Genomic DNA, 22,914 nt, shown 5'->3' on the forward strand with positions numbered 1-22,914 from the left:
ACATATTTATAGTGATGCTTCTAATTCCAACCAATGATAGAAAGGTAGACACAGTATTGAGTTGGAGCACTGTTTAGTGGAGTTTCTGTCTACATCAGACTTTGGTACTATGACTTGCCATCAGGTTAGAGCCTAAGAGACTGAGAAGAATATGCCTTGGACATGTCAGTCAAGCGTCTTGAGTCTCAGGCATGCCTTTGGTGGGCAATACAGAGCATTCAACAATGAGCTGGCTGGTCAGAGTTGATTAGGAAGAGGTCTAGCCTTGTGAATGCCAACTGGAGATTGGATAAGAAGATTGATTTTGTTATGTTTATTAAGAAGCCCAACATGCATTTTTATCCCAACAATTTTACTTATATTTATAACAAGTATCTGTGGAACAAAGACACAGTAAAAGAGTATATTCATACCTCATATAGCTATGAACACATTGGAATGATTTCTCTACAGTTTTTCTATATAATCTTATTTTTTCATTTTATTTATTTATTTATTTGACAGAGAGAGAAAGAGCACAAGCAGGCAGAGCAACAGGCAGAGGGGGAGGGAGAAGCAGGATCCCCACTGAACAGAAAGCAGGACACAGAGCTCAATCCTAGGACCCTGGGATCAAGACCTGAGCCAAGACAGCCACCTGACTGACTGAGCCACCCAGGCACTCTTTCTATATAATTTTAAATAACTTTTCTACTCACCAAAGCATGTATATATATTTAATAATAAATCTATGTTTATATCTATAGCTCTAAATATCCATCTTAATATATATGTATGTGCGTATATTTATAACTGTGTGTATGTATTTTGATTCCATAGAAGATTCTTTGAGTTTCCCTGCTAAAGAAGTTTGAAAACTACTGGTTCATAAATTATTTTTATTTTTCCCCAGACTTTTGTCATCTAATTTTGAGGGATTTAATTTAACCATACTTTAATTGTTGCCAAAACAATTTATTATTATGCCAAATTAAAAGTATTTATTTATTATGCTAAAATGGACATTCTCATCCATAATTCTCTGTGTACATCTTGACTGTTTCTTCCAGATAAATGCAGAGAAGTGGAATGGCTGATTCAAAGGATGGGAAGTTTTAGAACTTTTGGTATAGATTTTCCAGAAAAACTATGTACCAATACTTTCCTCCAGCAGTGGGCTTGCATGACTTTGTGACTTATGAACAGCAACAGTCAAGCTGGTCTCCATTTGCTGGGCACCTGTGCTCCACCCTGCAGTTTATAGACGTCTTGCCAACAACCTTGCAAGGTTGGCCATCCTGCCCCATACAAATGAGGGTGTGAGGCTCGAAGTTGTGCAGAGTTACAAAGCAAGGAACAAGACGTGCTGGAATTGGAAGCCATTTCACAGGATCTGTCCGGCCTGTCTGCCTCCCACATTCAAACAGCAGTTGGCTCCTGACTCAGGAAAGAGAATCACCTGTTCTCTCATTCCATTTCCATCGATACCTCATTGGGTTTCCATTTCCGGAGTGCTATCTGAGCCTAACGGGGCTCCCTGTCCCACTCCCTTAGTTTAGAATGAGCCTCTCACCTTCCCTACTACAAGGTCCTCCTGGCTTTGATTGACAGGCAATATCATTTTAGAGTGAAAAGTATTATGTTGGGCCTTCCTAGATTGTGAATATAAGATCAGGGCTCCTCGATCCCGTCTGGGCCAGAAGCCAGCACAGGTCCTGAGTTCTCTCTATATCCGGCTTAGAGGACCCCACCACAGAGAAGGCAGGAGAGGATGGGGGAAGCAGCAGCAATTATATTAATTAAAATAAAATACTCACTTTCTTTTGGTCTCATATTCAGCAATAATTCACTCAGTGGAATTAGTTCTTTTTTACTTAAGGGCAATATGCCTGACTCATGGGTGTCTCTGTGAGCCAGATTTCATGGTCTGTGTCAGAAATCTCTCTCTAAATCCTTGTAAGTTGTGGTTCATCCTATACAATGCATTTTTGAATGCCCATGGGACTTATCCATAAAACTCCCTCAGCTGGCTGACGTTTCTCTTTCTTCCCACCCCCAAGTTTGGAGAACACAGATCACTTTAAATGCTGTGTTAAATCCAACCCATAAGATCCGGAGCAAAGAACACAGACTAACAAGACCTGTCTGGGCAGAGGCGCATCATGGCTGCCGGCTCCACCATCTTCCCAGCTGGCTTCATGGTCAACCCAGGACTCTCATCTTCTGCTGATTCTGATCTTTACCATTCTGGCCCTTTGAGGAATCAGCCATGCCACCACTGACACCCCTCTATATCAGCCTCCACACTTCAGCTGGGGGTAACTCCTCTGCCTTTGAACTCATCACTGACTCACCCAGACTCTCTTGTTTCCCTGTCTGCTCTGTCATTATCTTCTTACCTCCTGGCCAGAGGGAAGCTTACCTGTCTGTTCAACGAGATTCAACCCAGCCGTGACTCACCCCTTCCATGCCAGTGCTGATTAACACTGAGACTTCTGAATGGTGACACTCTGGCACCAACAAGCCCCTTCAGAGAGAGAACATCTCCCACACATGAGAGTCCTCAGTCTAATGTTGTCACTTCAATGACCCCTGTCCTCATGGCACTTAAATTTTAGAAGTCGAACATTCTAACAAGTTCTTAAAACACACACACACACACACACACACACACAAACGATAAGGCAAATGTCAACCTTCAAATTAATTTAAAAATCTTCCTTTCCCTCACACCATACATAAAAATAAACCTCAAATGGGTGAGAAATTGACATGTAAAACACAAAACCATACATGGACTAGGATAAAACACAGGTGAGTTTCATTATGTAACTGGGACGTGGGAAGGTTTTCCAACTATGACTCCAAATCCAGATGTAACAAAGAAAACATTGAGTTAAAACTTTGTTTTGTGTGTGAAAAAGATCATAAGTCAAAACACAAATGTTAAACTGGAATAAAATACTGTAGTTGCCACAAACATCACAGACAAAGGTTTATTACCTTTTATGCATAAAGAACTCTTAAGAATTATGGGGGAAAAAAGAATAAACTTAACAGAAAAATGGGAAAAGACATATACAGAAAATTCACAAAAATTGTATAATTGTGTAGACATACACAGTATGCACAAATGAATATACAATTGACCTTTGAGTAATGTGGGGGTTAGGGGCACCAACCCTGTGCACAGTAAAAAATTCATATATAACTTTGCACTCTCCAAAAACTTAACTATGAATAGCCTACTGTTGACCAAAAGCCTTACCAATAACAGTCCATTTACACACATTTTGTGTATGTACTCTGTACTGTAGTCCCATAATAAAGTAAGCTACAGAAAAGAAAATGCTTTTAAAAATATTGTAAGGAGAAAATACATTTACAGTTCTGTGCTGTATATATGGGGAAAAATTCCATGTGTAAGTAGACCCACACAGTTCAAACCCACGTTGTTCAAGGGTCAACTGCATGACCCTTACACACTAAGAGACGTTTAACGTCACTTAGATAAGAAAAATGCAAATTAAAACTGTACAGAGATACAATTTCCCCTGAATCTGATAGGCAAAATGTCAAAAATTTGATAACATCTTCTTGATGAAACTTCGAGGAAATGGGTACTCATACATTGCTAGCAGGCAGCATCTAATTATGCATGCATTTACCTATTGGCCTAGAAATCCAACTTCTAGGAACTTCCTCCGAAGATATAACTCTAGGAATATAAATAATTATGCAGAAAATTATTCCTTGAAATTGTGATTTATAATAGCAAATTACTAGAAGGAGTCTAAATGCCAATACTTAGGAGAATGGCTGAATAAACAATGAAACAGACTCACAGGGAAGTAACATGCAGATGTTTAAAAAAGGGGATGAAGAAGACTTATATGAACTGGTAGATGATAATTCTCATGATATATTGTTAAGTGAGAAAGAAAATCAAGATGGAGATATATATATATATATATAATGTACTACTTGTGCGTAAGACAGAAGGAAAAATAAGATATTCCTGCAAAAGAAATACAGGAAGCATAAGCCAAGAAATGAGTTAAACTGGCTATTTACAAGAGGTAGGTGGGAACATAGTTGAAGGAATAAAGAAAAAAATAAGATTTTCATGAGTGTATAGTTTTGACTGTTGAATCATGTTTATATTCACACATGGAGTTAAATCAGAAATGATGGAGAAGACACTAAATTTGTATACAAATGGAAATAAGCTGACCTAACTATACATGAAATTGATAGCATAATCACATAGAAGGAAGAAAATAATCTAAATAAGTTTCGAGCATATTCTTACCTATACACTGTCAGCGGGATATAGGCTGAAGACATAAAGGACCTCAACTTGACTCAGTAGGTTAGTTATTGACAACAGTACTGGTAGAGTGTTTCTGAAATATTGTATGGTGAGATTGAAAAAATATGTAAATATACTGATGTTGCTGGGAACCAGGCTACCCCCCCCCACCCCACCCCCACCCCGTCTGTGGATAAAGGGAGATAAATAATAGGAAAAAAAGGAGAATCATGATTTTGGGTTAGACCTGAAGGTATCAGGTGTGTGTGTGTGTGTGTGTGTGTGTGTGTGTCCTGTTCACACACCCCTGTATGAGGTGTGGGAGATGGGACATGTTAGGCTCAGCTAGCCTTCTGGGGAATGGGTCCATCCTAGGTATTGAAGAAAATGGGATGATTAAAAAGCATGTTATAGTTTGCAAAAAAAGGAGACACAAAGTCACAGGAAACTGGATCCTATTTTTAGCACATTGTTTGAGGTAGCTTAGCCAAGTGGGAAAAGCTTAGGCTCTAGAGAGACCCAGAGAAAGGACTTGCAGTGCCAGCACGTCTTGTTCCTTGCTTTGTAACTCTGCACAACTGGGTCTCTTTGAGCTTCACACCCTCATTTATATGGGGAAGGATGGCCAAACTCATAAGGTTGTTGGTGGGACCCTATGAGAGATGTCTATAAATTGCAGGCCAGAGCACAGATGCCCAGCAAATGGAAATCAGCCTGACTGTTGCTATTCATAACTCACAAAGTCCCGCAAGCCCACTGCAGGAAGGAGGTATTGGTACTTAGTTTTTCTAAGTTTGTCTGGAAGAAATGATCGAGTTATACACAGAGTTATGGAGGATGATGTCCATTTATAGCATAATAAAGAAATACTTTAAAAGTGGGTAACAATTAAAATATGATTAAATTAAATTTCCTAAACCTAGATAATGAAATCTAGGCAGACATATAAATTAAATATATAAAAATAGTTTTAAAATGATAGTTTTTAGGGATCCCTGGGTGGCGCAGCGGTTTGGCGCCTGCCTTTGGCCCAGGGCGCGATCCTGGAGACCCGGGATCGAATCCCACGTCGGGTTCCTTGCATGGAGCCTGCTTCTCCCTCTGCCTGTGTCTCTGCCTCTCTCTCTCTCTCTCTCTCTCTCTATCATAAATAAATAAAAAAATAAAATAAATGATAGTTTTTAAAGTTTATTTTAGCAGGGGAATCTAAAGATAAAATGCAAATATATATGCATAGCTAAATGAGTAAATATACAGATAGATTTATTTTTCATTTAAAAATATGTAATTACTTTGGTAATTAGGGGAAATTACATTAAAATCATGCAGACGAACTGAAGATACTATCTCTGTCATTCCTTCTACGTTCATTAGTTGGTGTTTGTCGGTGAAGAAAATCTTTCCCTTCTCCCTCTCCCCCAGCACCCAAAGGCTTTTGTTTTTCTTTTTGTTTTGAGTATCACTATGGAGTTCTGGATTCTTTGTGCTATGATCCATAACTTTCTGCTGCTCAAATTGTCCCGAATTTGGCAATGGGAACTCCTTTAGCTGGCTCCTGTATCTTTTTGACATCTCCCCATCCATCTTTGAGGACTTCCTTGCTTTCTGGCTCAAGATACTCTGGGCTCACTCTGCACTTCTCTCTCCCCTGGCAGTTTCTCTGAAGAACCCCAGTTTCTGTTAATGGAAACTTTGGTATTTAGAAAACAAGATCTGGACACTAGCAGGGCTCGTTGCCCCTAGAGTGTCACTGCTTCTAGAATCTTCCAATACACACTCAAATGTGTTACTATCTGAAGTCTCATTTAAAAAGGGTTTTTCATTTCCGTACAAGATAAAAAATACTAAACCTAAAGGTTTATAGCATTTACTCCCTTTTTCTCCCCTTTAGGTCTCCTTGTTGTATTCATTGGGATAAGGGGTGGAGAGATGAGTTGGACAATAAATAAAGAGGCCAAATGGATTTACACAAGGGCCAGTGCCTCTCTCTGGGATTCCGGGATGTAAGAGAAGCGAGTTGGAATTTCAGAGACACAGAGGAGATGTTAGGGAAGCAGCCACAAAGAGAAGCAGAGGTGTTTTCAGAAGGGAGATGCCTACTCAGGACAGAGTTTTAAGAAGCTTTGCTGTCTCTTATGTGATAAAATTTGCATTTTCTACCTCATCAAGAGACTTCAATGAAGACATTATTTCTCTAGACCTTTGGATTGGTCTCATGTTTCTTTCAATGGGGACACCAAGCAGAAATGGTTCTTAAGGCAAATTCAAGAAGGCCTGGAATTATATTGGATTATAATCATTAAGGGAGCATTTCGTGTAAGGAGCTAAATATCACCAATTCCTATCGTCAGAGTGGTGGAATGAAAAATAAATACACTCTGGAATCCAAAATGGTTTTGTAATCCATCCCACCACCTAGTAGTTACACAATCTTGGCCAAGGTACTCAACTTTTCCAAATCTTGTTCTATCTGGAAAAAACATAGACAACTTGGGAACAGTCCGAGTTTACCAGTGTCCTTTCAATGGAATGTGGGGCATTGTTGAAACCAGTGTCTCAACTGGGGTGATTTTTGTCCCAAGCATTATTTGGGCATTTCAGAGGATATTTCTGGTTGTCACAACATGAGCATTGCTACTGGAATCTACTAGATAGAGAGCTGGGATGCCGTAAAACATTCTATAATGCACAAATCAGCCGTCCACTATGAAAAATCATCTGTCCCAGAATGAGATTAAGAAAACCAGGTCTAAACACATCCTTCCTGGGGGCTGATCTGATTCTTTAGGGATCTACACCTTTCATTGTTTTTTAACTACTTTACAACTCTACAAGTTGCAGGAAACTTACAGGGATGCAAGTGATTCTCGTCCATACAGATATAAGTGCATTTTATCCCAGAAGAGAGGCAAGTGGTTAATACCAGGGAGATACTGACTAGTTGTGCATCTTTAGCAAATTCATTTCAGCATTCTTGATTACTTCTATATGCATCTATTCAAAGGCCTTTCTTTATACCTATTGCATCTTACTAGTTTTCTCATTAATTGTTGAGTTAAAAGATTTGACATGGGTATTTTGCACACAAGCTGTGATTCTATTCATAAAAAAAAAAATTAGACTTTAGCTCTACTATCCAAAAAAAGAAAAAAAAATCTTCTCCAGATTACAATTGGGTTAACAGTCCAGCATGAAAAACCATCATCCTTGCATTTAGTAGTGTCAAGGCAATGCCACTCTACTTCTTTTCTCTGGTGGACTATGAAGCAGGTTATTTGTCTTGATACTCCGGGACTCTCTTTTCTTTCCTTTTCTCTATTCCCCACAAAGTTTTTCTTCCCCCTTCTAAAAACTCCTGTACATGCCAGATCTCTTCCCTCCCCTCTAATAAAAATCATTTTCAGAAAGAGACCTACTAACAGTCATTTACAACTTAAAGTCAATTTAGTTCAATAGGTCACCTCTTCCAGGCGCCCCCAATAAAAGAAATAAGGTATTAATACACACTTTGTGGGGGAAGCAGTTTTGTAGAAAGAAGGGGCTCTCTGATAATACAGATACTGTGCCACAAAGGAATTGCCCACCCTATTTTGAGCCCACATAGGGCCTTGGTTTTTCTCTGGTAAGCATTGAGATCAGCGGGGGACGATGACAAGTAATGTATCTGAATATAAAGGACCCATGAAACCTAAATTAAAAGGGCTTTAGCAAAGCGAAGTATGCACATTATATTTTTAAAGATCACATGCAATGACAGGGCAGTTAAAGATGAATGGGATGGGAAGGGATTTTGCTTTTAGGAATTTTGTGGCCTTTTGAAAACATTTGAAAATGTAATATTTTCTAAAGGATTTCTTAATCATTCCTGTCTTGTCCATCATGGGAAAAAAAATGTGATGTTTGCATTTTTCTGCATTTCTGAATCTCTGCCATTTGGACTTATTTAAGTAAACTGTCTCCTGAGATGTAATACAATGTGAATAAAACACAGCCTGATCCATAGCAAATACAAATCGTATTCATTTATCCTTTGGAGTACAAACTTCAACCGTAACTAAATACAATATGCTGGCTCTTTTTGTGCTTTTTTATGAACTTTTGAAGCAGGTTTGTGATGAATAGATTTTATAGGATTATGCAGTTATAGTTGGCTTTTAAATATTTCAGAAAGAAATCATAAACATGACCTCATATGTTAATAAATCAATTATGGAATGCTGTTTTATACATATGTTCAAAATATGACCCTATCCAGAAACTCCTTAAATGCGTCCTAAGAAATAACTTTAAACTCTTATTCAGGAGGCTCTGGTTTTCAAAACACTGTATGTTGGAATTCTGCTGCTCCATATAAAGAAAGAAAAAGTTTCTTTAACCTAAATATATATTGTTTCTAATACATTAAATATTAAAGCCATGTTGAGGGTGCGACATTTGCTCTCCATTAGGCCTTTTCTCTCCTTATTTTCTCCTGCCAAGTTGAAGCTACGAAGTAAAGGCAAGAACAAGAACAAACCTACCAAATGGGTTGAGTCATTGACACAGACCTCTTGGGCTTCCATGTTCTCGGTTCTGTTATTTTTTTATATTTGCATTACTCTTTGATTCAAAAGGTCATGAACCACAAGGAGAAGTTTAATGGCTGTGATTTGCCTAAATGATTAAGATTTCTATAAGACCACTTTTTGCTTCCCAGCAGTTGAACTTTTAGAACTGTTACTTACTCGTTTCTCTGTGTGATAGTCAAAATGACTCCAGGACAGCTCCAAATGCTGACAACAAAGACTCTTTTGTTCTCTATAAATGTACTTTAAGAATATTTAATATTTCTTTATTAATTATTGATCTTTGGCCCTCATTATTCAATATTTAACAGCATGATCAACCAGGAAAATAATTCAGCAAACTCATCTTTAAAAGTGGAAATGGATCGCCTGGGTGGCTCAGTGGTTGAGTATCTGCCTTTGGCTCTGGGCGTGATCCCAGGTATCGAGTCCGGCATGGGGCTCCCTGCATGGAGCCTGCTTCTCTCTCTGCCTGTGTCTCTGTCTCTGTGTGCGTGTGTCTTTCGTGAATAAATAAAATCTTAAAAATAAGAAAAATAAAGAAAGAAAGAAAGAAAAGAAAGAAAGAAAGAGAAAGAAGAAAGAAAGAAAGAAAGAAAGAAAGAAAGAAAGAAAGAAGAAAGGAAGAAAGAAGAAAGAAAGAAAGAAAGAAAGAAAGAAAGAAAGAAAGAAAGAAAGAAAGAAAGAAAGAAAGGTTGCCACTTTCAATTGGGAGTAGATAATGCCACCTAATCCTAAATTCTAGTTTTAAATCATGGCTAATGAACCTGAATTATGTTAGCAAGCATCAGACAAAATAAAAATATTAAAAGTCCAAGGTGCAGATAATAATTTCCAACTTAAAGTCCTGTGTTCAGATTTTTATAATTATAAGATTGGAATTGGGCTTTAATACCTCATCTTCAAAGCACTAAATGCTTAGGCCAGCAGTTTCAGTTGTATCTTCCTTCAGAGCCAGACAGGTAATAGAAATGATTAGAGCAGACAGCCAGTAGAAAGATATAAGGTAGGAGAGAGTAAATGAACTGTGACAAATGGGGGAATGTATCTTCCACCTGAGAATTACAGGTGAGATTTTGCTTTTTAATGCTACCTTGCTGAATAAATAAAATGTCCCTGGGGTACCTGGGTAGTGTAGTCAGTAAGTATCTGACTCTTCATTTTGCTCAGATCGTGATTTCAAGGTCCTGAGAGTGAGTCCCATGCTGGGCTCTGTACTCAGTGCAGAGTCTGCTTGATATTCTCTCTCTCTCTCTCCCTCTGCCCCTCCTGCTTGTGCTCTCTGTCAAATAAGTACATTTCTATTTTATTTATTCATTTTTAAGATTGTATTTAGTTATTCATGAGAGACACAAAGAGAGAGGCAAAGACATAGGCAGAGGGAGAAGCAGGCTACCCAAGGGGAACCCCATGCAGGACTCAATCCCAGGACTCTGGGATCATGACCTGAGCTGAAGGCAGACGCTCAACCACCAAGCCACCCAGGTGCTCCTAAGTATATTTTTTTTAGAAAATGCTTCAAAAATGTCCTTGTTGCCATACTGAGATCATCACTCCCACAGTGTGCAGCCACAGGTCTAAGCCACCCAGGAGTGCTGCTAAATATTCAGAGTTAGTGAACACCTAGCCTTTTTCAAACCCCTTCTGTTGTTTATTCTGTTGTTCTTGTTATTTGTCTACTTGTTTGCATTACTAGAGTTGGAATTCTCCCAACATTGAATGGAAACGTCTGCTTTGATATAAGTCAGCGTTCTTGTTTGTTCACTATAGTCAGGGAGAATTTAAATCTTAGCCTATGGAGGTGAAGGTACCTAAGAGTTCCATTCAACAAACTCTAATGACTGCATGAACTTCCTCTTCACTGTTTCTAGGGAGTGCTCATTCTTGGTTAACCTCCTGAGTGTATTTTTCAGAAGAAATCTTTGTATTCTTTATCAAATTATACATTAACCTTTCTTTCTCTAGAATAAAACTTCCACTCTTTGGCTTTGCCTGATAGGACCCATTTTCTGTTCCTTGGTCTGCTTTTTGGGAGTGACCACCCCAGGCATTGTATCTCTTTTTCTTCTCTGGAGTCAGAGAAGGGACAGAATGTGGTTAGCACTAGGTGAGTCTGAAACTCAACTTTCTCAGCAACATCTATGTATGTTTCTTCTCATTCTTAATTCTTTTGACCAAGAATCCCACAGCGTTATCATAATCTTAGCCTAGAATACTGTCAGCTGTGCATCCCATAAAAATTATATGACCCCCACCAAGAAAACTACTGATCATTTTGGAAGATATTTGTTTAAGAAAAAAATGGAGTATTGGGTCTTTTATCAGAATGATAAGACTGAATGTCATAAGTTGGAAGATGTCAATTATTTCCAAAGTAAAATGAATTTAAATATGATAGCAATAAAAATCATAAATAAAAGTGCTCAAAAGTTGTGCTATAACAGTTGTGAATTGCAAATAATTATTTAAGAAAAGATGTATGAGGAAGAACTAACCCTAATTGTGTGCTGGTAAATGGACTTTCAGAGGAAAAGAGAGAGTGCGTGAGTGCTATGAAATATAGTGTTGTCAATTTCTGTGGTGTAAGTACTCCCATGATGGGTCAATTTCAAACTACCGACATGACATCATCGGATATGGTGCTGGAAAAAGATGTGCAAAATTGACTTTTGTGAGCTGGTAAAAGACAGCTCTAGCACATCACTGACTGAAGCACATTAAAACAATATTGTAAAAGAATGCCAAAAATATTGTAAAACAATAATTTTAAAAGCATACTATTACGAAAAAGAGAGAGATAGAAAGAAAAAGATAGAAAAGGAAAGAAAAAAGGAGAGATCAGTGTAACATGATGGATATCCCCCAAATGGATATATTCTCTATAAAAGTATAATATAATGACAAAGAATATATTCCAAACTACTGAAAGAGGGAAGCATTTTAACAAATGATATTGGGACAATTAACAGCTATTTGCATAGAGGAGGAAGGAACATCGGAAATAATGTTGAATATCATCTCACACTGTACACTAAAATCTGGATGAATTTGTTAATGAAGAAAAATCAGAAGAAAAGTATGTGATTCAGACTTGTAGAGAAGGGTAGAGCTCTTAATGACTGAAGAGATGGAGAAAATATAAATAACCAGATCAATATATTTAACTAAATAAAAATTGTTAGAACATACAAATTAAAAATCAAACAGAAGGACTTCTACTTCTGAATAAGTAGAAGAACCATAGAGCAGATTTATCTTCTCACTTGAAAGAACTAAAAATAAGGAGACAAAAAATACCAGTAAAAACAATTTGTGAGATCCTGTACATTAAGCAAAACTAGACAGTGATCCTTGAGAGAAGTGAGGCAAATGAGATGAGCCCTATGTTGCCCTGGGTTGCTGCCTTGAGAGTTTCTAGGCTGCAGTGCATAAAGGACAAACTAAGGCAGAGCCCAAGGGACTCTGGGAGTTGAGGGATGCACTAAAGCAGTATTTAGTGGGAAATTCATAGTGGAAATACTTACATTATGAAAGAAGAAAAGTCTCAAATCAATGACCTCACTTTCTATCTTCAGAAACTGGAAAAAGAAGAGTAAATTAAACCCACAGTAAGAAAAAAAGAAATAAAGATCAGAATGGAAATCAAAGGAGTAAAAAACAGAACATGATAGGGGTGTCTGGGTGGCTTAGGTGGTTAGGCAGCCAACTGTTGATTTCATTTCAGGTCGTGATCCCAGGGCCCTGGGATTGAGCCCCGTGTCAGGTTCCCTGCTCAGTGGGGAATCTGCATGAAGATTCTCTCTCTCCCTCTCCCTCTGCCCCTTCTGTTTCTGTCACTCTCTAAAATAAATAAATATATCTTAAAAAAAAAGAACACGATAGAGAAAATCAATGGATATATGAAGATTTCTCAAAACTCTGTAATGAGAAGTAAACAACCCAATAAAAAGGGCAAGAAATGTGGACAGGCATTTTACACAAGAAGACATACAAATGACAAATAAGCACATGAAAAAGTTCTCAACATTAATAGCCCTCAAGGAAACATGAACTCAGGGTAACCATACATGGCTGGCAGGAAGGTAAAATGATATAACTAATGTGGAAAATGTTGCCAATCCCTGAAAACATGAAGCATACACCGCAGTGTATGATCCAGCCACTCCATTCCTAGATGTTTCCCGGAGAGAAATGAAAACATATCCCTAGAAAGAAGAACACATGAATATTCACAGAAGCATTATTTATAATAGCCCCAAACTGGAAATAACCCAAATGTCTATCAACAGATGAGTGGGTGAACGAACTGTGGTATATAAGCCATATAAAGGAATCCTACTCAAGAATAAAAGAGAATGAACTACTGTTACACTCAACTCTATGGATAAACCTCAAAATATGGTGAGTAAAAGAAATTTAGAGGCTGAACCTCAAAATATGGTGAGTAGAAGACAAAGAGAAATACTGTGATTAAATTTATATATAACTTTAGTAAGTGCAACCTAACCCTTAGTGTCAGAAAGCAGATCATTTGGGATAGGAGATTTTGGGGTGGGCAGATTACAAAGGGTTATAGAGAAAATTGTTGGGGTCTAGGTCAACATGCCTCAGCCCAGTTTCAAGAGAGGCTGGGAAACTGAGTGTCTGGTTTTTCCCTTTCCGCCCTGGGAGGCAGTCTTGCACCAACACTCTTATGCTGTTTCCCTGATTTCTTATTGATGTGTCTTCTTCACTCTGCCAGGAGGCAGAGGCTATGCCTTACTCTTTGCAGCCTCCATTCTGCTAGGAACCAGGCAGGTACTCAGTCACTCCTTATGGAATGAACAGAACTGAACTGGATGACATTATAGGTATCTGTGTCCCTCCCTCTCCTCGCTCCTTTAGAAGTGCTGGGGGCCTTCTAAATCCTTTTCCAGGCTGGGAGATCTGGCTATTTCCTGGATCTACACTTGAATTGGGTAACGACCAAGTCTTATTTATCTGTACTGGGATATAAAAAGAGATTGAAAGAACACTGGAAGTTTTCGTCCTTATGTACTTCTTCGTTGCCAGAGCATAAGATACTCAACACATAACACTTCCAGCTCTTCTTGGACAAATAGACGCTTATTATTAGGATGATAAGCTGAATTAGGCAGAGCAAATACACAGAGAAAAGAAGGATAGCACAGACAGATGACCAAGTGTCAAATCCTACTCTGTCCTGATCATCTACGTGACCTTGAATCAGCTGTCCCAGACCCAGCACAGATCTGACGTTTCTATGCCCAGTTCCTATTCAGCTTTCTCCTGGGGACCACAGCCTGACCTCTCTGGGTAGCCAGCCTGCCCTCACTCTCGGCTCGTGGATTTCCGGTGTCTTGATCAGAGGATCAGTATAAAACCTGTGACCCAGGCCTATGCCAGTCAGACACCATGTCGCGGACTGCTCCGGGTTGGGCCTGTGTGATAAATCTGCTGACTTCATTGTGGAGTTTGGCCACTGACAGTCCTCATGGGGTGCCCTGCCTACCTAGCCACCCCCACACACCAACACACCTTTCATCTCTGTGGCCCCATGGGAGTAAGAGATGCTCACCTCTGTGCTTATGGACGTTTCCAGTAGAGCAACCGCTAACCCATGCTGGGGGACCCCCAGCCCAGCTACGCCCTCAAAGCCTCCAACTGACTTTGCTTTTATTCACTTGGGAGCCTTTCTCCTTGGGGAATCCTTCTGCTGTTTACTGCATAAGTAATCAGCTTCACATCATAGTCTTAGATTCCTTTGTGTCATTTGTCCCAATACTTAGGTAAGTAACTGGGCAGAGGGGCTGCTTCACATCTCCCAATCCCAGCACAGAACTTGGCACCAGGATGACCTCATGACTGATGGATTGAATGAACGAATGAATGGCTTTCCGTCTTGATTTTTGCCTTCATGTCTGGGCACCCACGTTTCATCTATTGCTCATTGTCATAGCAAAGAGGCAACTTGAGGTCTGAGCCACACGTGCTCTGACATTACAATTCATGTTTATCCTTCTTGTTCTAAATCCTACCAAGTACATTAATTCTCCCCAATTTAGTTCTGATTCCTTGTGGTGAGAAGAACATGGATCATGCTAAAATAGAGTGCCGTTTCTTAACTGGGAGTAACCCCTACAAAATATGTTTTTATTTAATTGTTTGTTGACCCACATCTCAGCCTTGTATATACGGTCTGAAGGAGTCCGCAAGAAGGGTTTTGACTAAAACCACTATTTGCTTTGGGCTGCACACGGCGGGATTTGATTTGCCACGGTAGGAATGTCAGTCTGATAATTCAACTGCAATTTCTCCAGCTATTTACCTTTAAATCTCAGTATTACACTTGCTACAGATGATGTATGAAAGTAAAATATTTGCACAGTGTGTGATTCAGTCGGGAGCAGACAGCGTTGCACCCAAGAGGAGGCTGCTCAGCTGGCCTCACCAGGACCAACATTTTTGTAGGAAAGAAGCAAACCTCAGCGTCGTGTGTGCTCTGTGGACGTGCCCTGGGGTAGGGCACTGCCCAAGTGACAGCTATTGACAAACACGGCTAGACTGTGACATAATCAAAATCTCAGTTTGTTTGTTGGGGGCTCAGGAGACAGCCAACAGATACCCATATTTTATTCATCACGTCTGGTTGGTGTGTTTCACATTGTCACAGACGCCAATTGAGGCACACAGTTTTCCTAAATCTCTGGAATTCTCAGGTTCTTTTTTTATATGTCCTCAATCTGCCTCTCTTTGTAAACTACTGCCCCTTTGGAGTTCCAGCCTTCTTTTCCTTCCCACTTCCCCTGGGCTTGGGGACACATGGTTCCAAATGAGACATTTAAAACACTATGTGTATTTTAGGGAGGACCCTGCCTCCTGGATCATGATCGTTTAAAACAGCTTGTGAAAGAAAACCCACTTTAATTTACCCCAAGAAAAGCTCATTTTGTTGCTAATTTAATTTTAGTGAAAGGCCTTATGTAGAGGGTGCCCCAGGAATTTCTATGAGATCTATTTATTCAACCCAGGAGGATTATCTGACTCTTATAAGCTAATCCTCTTGAAAAGTATGTCTGCAGTTCCATGAGGAAGCATGTGATATTCTTTACATTATGAGTGTTTGAGTTTGATCTGGAATAAATGAAACAGATTGCACTCTTGGTCACCTGTGCCCGAGTCATTGGAGACAGGTGAGCTGTTCCAAAGAGCTTTGTAGTTACTGAAACTTCTTTTTATTGTCAGAAAACCAAACAGTGAATTTAATGTGATTGCCAAGTTGACATATAGAAATTGGTCGTGACAAATTTAATCAATAAATATTTATTGAGTTGTCGCTGTGTGTCAGATACTGTTAAAGATATTGAAGTGAGGATAAAGGAACCAGACGACAGAGAACTCTGTCCCCAGGAGCTCACATTCAGGTGGGGAAGACAGACGTGGAACCAATAAACAAAGCAATATGTAGCATATATGAGTCATGCTATGCAGAGACACCAAGTAGGGAAGAGAAATAGAGAGGTTGCAGGGAGGTTGATATTTTAAGTCTTGTGGGCAAGAGTGGCCTCTCCGCAGAAATAAATTTTGATCAGACAATAGAACAAAGTGACAGGAAGTTATACAAGTGCAAAAGGGTTTTCCAGGCACCAAAGGCAGCATGTGCAAAGGCCCTCAGGCAGAAGCAAAGAAGCCAGGCTGGAAGGGAGGGAGTGGTGGGAAATGAGGTTGAAGAGGTAGCTTGGAGAAAGCTTCATGCAGGGCCTTCTCACTACTGGGAAGGACTGGGGGTTTGATTCTAAGCGTGAAGAGCCAGTGGATGGTGCAGCATAGGAAGAAATTGGCTCCAGTAGAGATTTTAGGTATTGTCATCTTCTATTCTCAGTTTTGTATCATTTGCTCCTTGAGTCAGATGCATTCCCACTATTTTCATGTCTTGGCAAGCATCTGTCAACAGTTATTCACGTTCCTGGGTCACGAGACAAAGGAAACAAATTCTGTTCTCTTCATACTCATGATGAAGATTGAAAAGCTGGTGCCAGACATAATGCACTCAACCTCAGGTATGTTTGGAGATTTGGTCAGTTGTTTTCTTTTTTCTCCCGCCCCCCCCCCCTTTGTTTTTTTTCAGAAATACTGCCTTGGAGGAAGAATTTTGGGGGGATGTTAAGGAGAATTCTGATTTTTGAATGAATTTTATTTCAACCATTATATGAGTAAGCTCCTTTTTAAAAATAGACTTATTTTTTAATTAATAAACTTATTTTAGAGGAATTTTAGAACCACAGCAAAACTGAGTGGAAAATACAGAGATTTCCCATATAACCCCTGTACAGACCCCCTACCCCCCATACACACAACCTCCCCCTCTATGGGCATCCTGAACCACAATGGTGCATTTGTTACAACTGATTAACTTATACTGACACATCATCACCCAAAGTCAGCAGTTCACATTGGGGTTCACTCTTACTCTTGGTCCTACACATTCTATGGGTTTGGATAAATGTATGACAAGCATCCACCACTGTAGTATCATATGGATCCCTTTCATTGCCCTAAAAATCCTCTGTGCTCTGCCCACTCATCTCTCCCTCCCCCAGCCCTTGGCAGCCACTAATCTTTTCACTATCTCCACAGTTTTGCCTTTTCCAGAATGTCATAGAGTTGGAATCATATAGTACATAGTCTTGTCAGATTGGCTTCCTTCACTTGGTTATATGCATTTAAGTTTCCTCTATGTCTTTTCATGCCCTGATAGCCCATTGCTTTTTAGTGCTGACTACTATTTCATTGTCTGGACGAAGCACAGCTTATTTATGCATTCACCTAAGGAAGGGTATCTAGGTTGCTTTCAAGTTTTAGTAACTATGGGTGAAGCTGCTGTCAACATCCCAGTGTCAGTTTTTGTGTGGATATGTTTTCTTTTTTCTTTATTTTTTTTAAAGATTTTATTTATTCATGAGAGACTCAGAGAAAGAGGCAGAGACGTAGGCAAAGGGAGAAGCAGGCTCCCTGTGGGGAGCCTGATGTGGAACTCGATCCCGGATCCCAGGATCACGACCTGAGCCAAAAGCAGATGCTCAACCGTTCAGCCACCCAGGCGTCCCTGTGGATATGTTTTCAGATATTTTGTGTAAATGCCAAGGATCACGACTGCTGGATCACATGGCAAGAGTTTTGTAAAACAAACAAACAACAACAAAAAAAAACCTGCCGAAGTGTTGTCCAAAGTGGCCACACCATTTGCATTCCCACCAGCAGTAAATGAGAGTTCCTATTGCTCAACATCCTTGTCAGCATCCGGTGTTGTCAGTGTTTTGGATTTGGGCTATTCTAATGGATATGTGTTATGTTGTTTTAATTTGCGTTTTCCTGATGACATAGGATGTTGAACATCTTTTCATATGCTTATTTTCCATCTGCATATCTTCTTTGGTGACATGTTGGCAAGCCCTCTTTTTTACATGAGAGATCTATTCCTGAAATTGTGGGTAAAACAAGTTGTAATTTGCATCCCCTTCTTGTGGTGACTTGTATTATATATTAAGATGATAGCTCCCGGGTGCCTGGGTGGCTCTGTCATTTAAGTGTCTGCCTTCGGCTCAGATTGTGATCTCTGGGTCCTTGGAGGGTCCTGGGATGGAGCTTCCTATCAGGCTCCCTGATCAGCCAGAAGCCTGCTTCTTCCTCTCCCTCTGCCCCCCCACCTCCGCCCCGTGTGCTCTTTTTCTCTCAAATATATAAAGTCTTTTAAAAAGTGAGAGCTCCATTTTGATTGCTTATCAACTGGCGATAATGACAAGATTTTTTATAATCAAAATTTTAAATGGGAGGAGGGGTATAGTAAAGATATATTATTATACATAACCCTTTATAGAATTATATGTGTTTGTTAGCAAGAATAATCAGAGGTATCCTCCACTTTTCAAAAGTTCACATTATGCTAATTCCCTTTTATGGAAGGCCTACATTAGTATCTGCTTCTACTAACCAGAAGAAAGCCAAACGGGATTTTTGCTTTTATGAGATAAGGCAAACCGTGAAAATAGCGTTCAGCATTTGTTTTGCAGCCAACCACCATTAAAGAGGCTGTGTACCCCTAAGAAGCAAGAGTGGCACCCCCAAGATCCTTCCCCTGGGAATGACACTCAGCATCTCAGCATAAAGCTGCCAGAGCATTGAACTGTGCTTTATCTAGATTTGTTTTGTGTATTTATTAGTAATTTATTAATAAAATGTGTGCTAAGGTATCAGGTCTAGGAATGCTCAAAAAATCTTTCATATAAATTAATGGCAATTACTTCTTTGCTTTAAGCCTGAATTTAAGCTTTATAAAAGGTTTCATAGAGGGGCACCTGGGTGGCTCAGTGGTTGAGTGTCTGCCTTTGGCTCAGGTCATGATTCCGGGGTCCTGGTATCGAGTCCCACGTCAGGCTCCTTGCGGGAAGCCTACTTCTCCCTCTATGTCTCTGCCTATGTCCTTGCCTCTCTCTCTCTCTCTCTCTCTCTCTCTCTCTCTTTCTCATGAATAAATAAATAATAAAATCTTTTTAAAAAGTTATTTAAAAAGTTTTCATAGAAACACTATTTTCGGATAGCAGGGGAAACCTGTACTCATTTATTTAACAAACATGACTGAATGTCATGTGCAATACTCAGATATTTTAATATATATATTTAATGCTTGTGATAGCCCTTCATGGTATGTTTTATTTTCCTCATTTTACAGGCCTTATGTAATTATTTTCCATTGCATATGATAAAAAGTTTAATTTAGTTGTGTTTAGTAAAAAATGGGAATACATTGGTTCATGTAACTTCATAGTCAAAGCTAAACAGACGAAGTCAGGTAAGGCTTGATCCAGGGCTAAATGATGTAGTCACAATATAATTTTTTCTCTCCATTTTTCAGACCTACTCCCCTAGTGCTGACTCCATTCTCAGGCTCTGCATGATACCAACAAAGTTGCCAAAGTTCCAGTTTGTATCTACACTCAGGTTGTAGTCCTCCACAGGTCTCTTTCTTATTGCTCAAACTAAAGATTTGGGATACAGTCTGATTGGACAAATGAGCTTGGCTTGAGTCACACATTTTATTTGAGTGCCTGCTGTCCCCTCTGCATGCTAAAGAGCAGGTTTGATCTCTGACCTTATTGAAAAGAATTCCAAAAAACAATGATAGACATGAACCCATTATCACTCAGATATAAGGCCTTTATTACATGTTATCACAAATCCTATGAAACAAAAGGATAGGATGCTCTAAGGCATGGGATGGCCAGTTATGGCCTGTGAACCCAATCTAGGCCCTCTGTCTGTTTTGTAAATAAAATTTTATTGAAATACAATCATGCTTATTTTTCACATGTCTATGGCTGATTTCTTCTACAATTGCAGGGTTGAATAATTCCTAGAGAGATCATATGGTCAGCAAAGCCAAAAATATATTCTCTGAACCTCTAGAGAAAAAATGTGTTGCTCTAGCTCTCAGTACATCTAACAGAAGGACTCTAATCTCGGGGATCAGAGAGGTCTTTCTGAGGACCCAACATTTAAAATGAAACTAAAGATTGAAAATGGGCTGATCTGGCAAGTCGTAGAGAAGAGTGTAAGGGCTGAGACAAAGTTAGAGGCTCTATGTAGTCCTGGGTAGAAAGGACAGTATGAATGGAGGTCTTGAGCCATTTGGGGAACAGAATGAAAGTCTCCGTGGCTTAGATATAGTGAGGGTGGGGTGCTTGATAAGTGATACAGTCAGAGTAGGTGTGGGGCCACACAGTATTGGGTCTTGGAGGCCATGCTAAAGTGTCACAGAAGAACCCACTGAAGGGCTTTAAGCCGGGGTAAAATACATTTAAGTTGGTGTCTTGCATTGTTATCCTTGCTGCCACATGGAGAATGGATGGGGAGCAAGGAGAAGATAAGCAGAAACAGAGAGAGCACCTGGGAGGCTGTGGCTAGAGCTGAGGATGCAGATGGTGGTGATGGTGGTGCTCAGACTATGAGGATGAATGTGTAGAGGGAGAAGTAGATGCAGGATGTAATGGGACTTGGTGTTTGATCGGATACTTGTTGAGGGAGAGTTGGGTGCAACAGGGTGAAAGCAAGTTATTTCCTGAGCTAGAGATGCTGGAAGATGAGCAGATTTGAAAGTGACAGAAGGGAGAAAAGATGATCTGGAGGGTCCCTCCTGGTCCTAAAGTTCTACAGGAGAACTTTCTAATCAGACCCATCAATGATATGAGCTCTCATTAAAGGCTCAGTTTAGCACCCCAAACAGATGATGTAACATAGGTAATCTTGAAGACACGCTATTCTTAAAGCTTTTGTAAAGACCCTGGGATATTCTTCCCAGAAATTATCGAGGACCTAAGCTTCTCTGTGCTGCAACAACTTCTCTAATGTGTTGTGAAAAGTTGGGCAATTGTACATCCCACTGATTTGCTACCAATTCCAAGGTGTTCTCCTAGCACTACACACATGAGTGAGCAATGTTAACTCCAAGCTGGAATGCCCTTGAAAGGAAATGAGGTTTACAATTTGAAAAAAAAAAAAAAAAAAAAGCCATTTGCCTACTAAAATCGTTACCAACACAGAAGAAAATTTTTAGGTTTCTTTCCAGATAGAACATTCTGTGACAATTGAGGCACGATGCAAGGTGAGAGGACGTGGCCTAAGCAGGGTGATTTTTCTGGCCTCTCCCCAGATAACTAAAACATTCCACTTCACCTTAACAAAGACATAATCCAAAGCCAACTAATTTCATGAGCTAGAAAGAAAATGATCAATAACTCTGCAGCTCTTAAATCAGCTGACATGGTTCCATTCATTGAGGCGTGGCATGCTTTGAATTTTTCATGTCTCTTGTAATATTCCTGTAAGAATTTTAAGGATCCGGACCAAAATCCACCCTGATGCTTGCTCACTTTCCCTTAACATCTCATCTCGATCTGAAACCTGAAAGGCTTCTCTCATGCAGGATTCTTCCCAATGTACTTTCTCGATTGCCCTCTTCTTTCTCCAGCTCCACAAAGCTGGGTGGCCACCCAGGAGCATCACTATGTTTATGCTGCTTTATCCTGCTCGGTGTTGCAGAGACACAGCAAGTGGAGCTGTGGGGCTCTGAGCCTTCACCAGTGTGTCATCCTGAAAACAGATGCCTCGAGTGGATTGGCATCACTAACTAGAACTCAGATGTATCCAAATTTCATCATGCTAAAGAATGTAATTGAGCCACATAACATTTCTGTGCCTTCGGCTTATTTTTATCCCTTAAAGTCACTGTTATGGTTGCCTTTATGTGTCAGCTCGCCTGGTCTAAGACATGCCCAGATAGGTGGTAAAAGATTATTTCTGGGTGTGCCTGTGATGGTATTTCTGGAAGAGATTAGGATGATTTGGATCGATACACAGAGTAAAGAGGATGGCCCTCCTCCATGTCGCTGGGCATCTTCACTTCTGTTGAGGGCCTGGATCAAGCAAAAAAGGCAGAGGAAGGGCAATTTGTTCTCTGCTTGAGCTGGGACATCAATCTTCTGTCCACAAACATCAGCACACCTCATTCTCGGGCCTTCGAAGTCAGACCAGGACTTGACACCATTAGGTCACTTGGTTCTCTGGCCTTGGGGATCTATGCCACAAACTTTCCCAGGCCTCCAGCTAGCAGACAGCAGGCAGTGAGATTTCCCAGCCTCTAGAATTGTGTGAGCCAATCCCTCATAATAAATGTCTTTTGGGGTGCCTGGGTGGCTCGGTCAGTTAAGCATCTGCCTTTGGCTCAGGTTATGATCTCAGGGTCCTAAGATGGAATCCCGAGTCATGCTCCCGGCTCAATGGGGAGTCTGCTTCTCCCCCTCTTTGATCGTGTTCATTCTCTCTCTCTCTCTCTCAAACAAGTGAATAAAATCTTTAAAAATTAAATAAATAAATAAATCTTTAAAATTAAATAAATAAATAAATAAATAAATAAAGTCTTTCTATCTGTATCTATCCCATGGGCTCTGTTTCTCTGGAGAACCCACACTAATACAACCATCATGCTTTTATCTGGCTACAAGA

The 22,914-nt window shown here is 39.9% G+C and overlaps 1 long non-coding RNA gene across 1 annotated transcript in view; it reads right to left on the reverse strand.

Moving 5' to 3' along the window:
- LOC119866599 overlaps positions 1-22,914 on the reverse strand; it is a 24,898-nt gene continuing 1,984 nt past the window's right edge. Inside the window, exons 2-3 of the long non-coding RNA XR_005380682.1 lie at positions 12,381-12,434; positions 1-278 (exon numbers count right to left, since the gene is read on the reverse strand). This is a non-coding gene — a long non-coding RNA (uncharacterized LOC119866599). The remainder of the gene's footprint in view (positions 279-12,380; positions 12,435-22,914) is intronic.

Source organism: Canis lupus, chromosome 28 (genome assembly GCF_011100685.1).
Source record: "Canis lupus familiaris isolate Mischka breed German Shepherd chromosome 28, alternate assembly UU_Cfam_GSD_1.0, whole genome shotgun sequence".
Taxonomy (NCBI): Eukaryota; Metazoa; Chordata; class Mammalia; order Carnivora; family Canidae; genus Canis; species Canis lupus.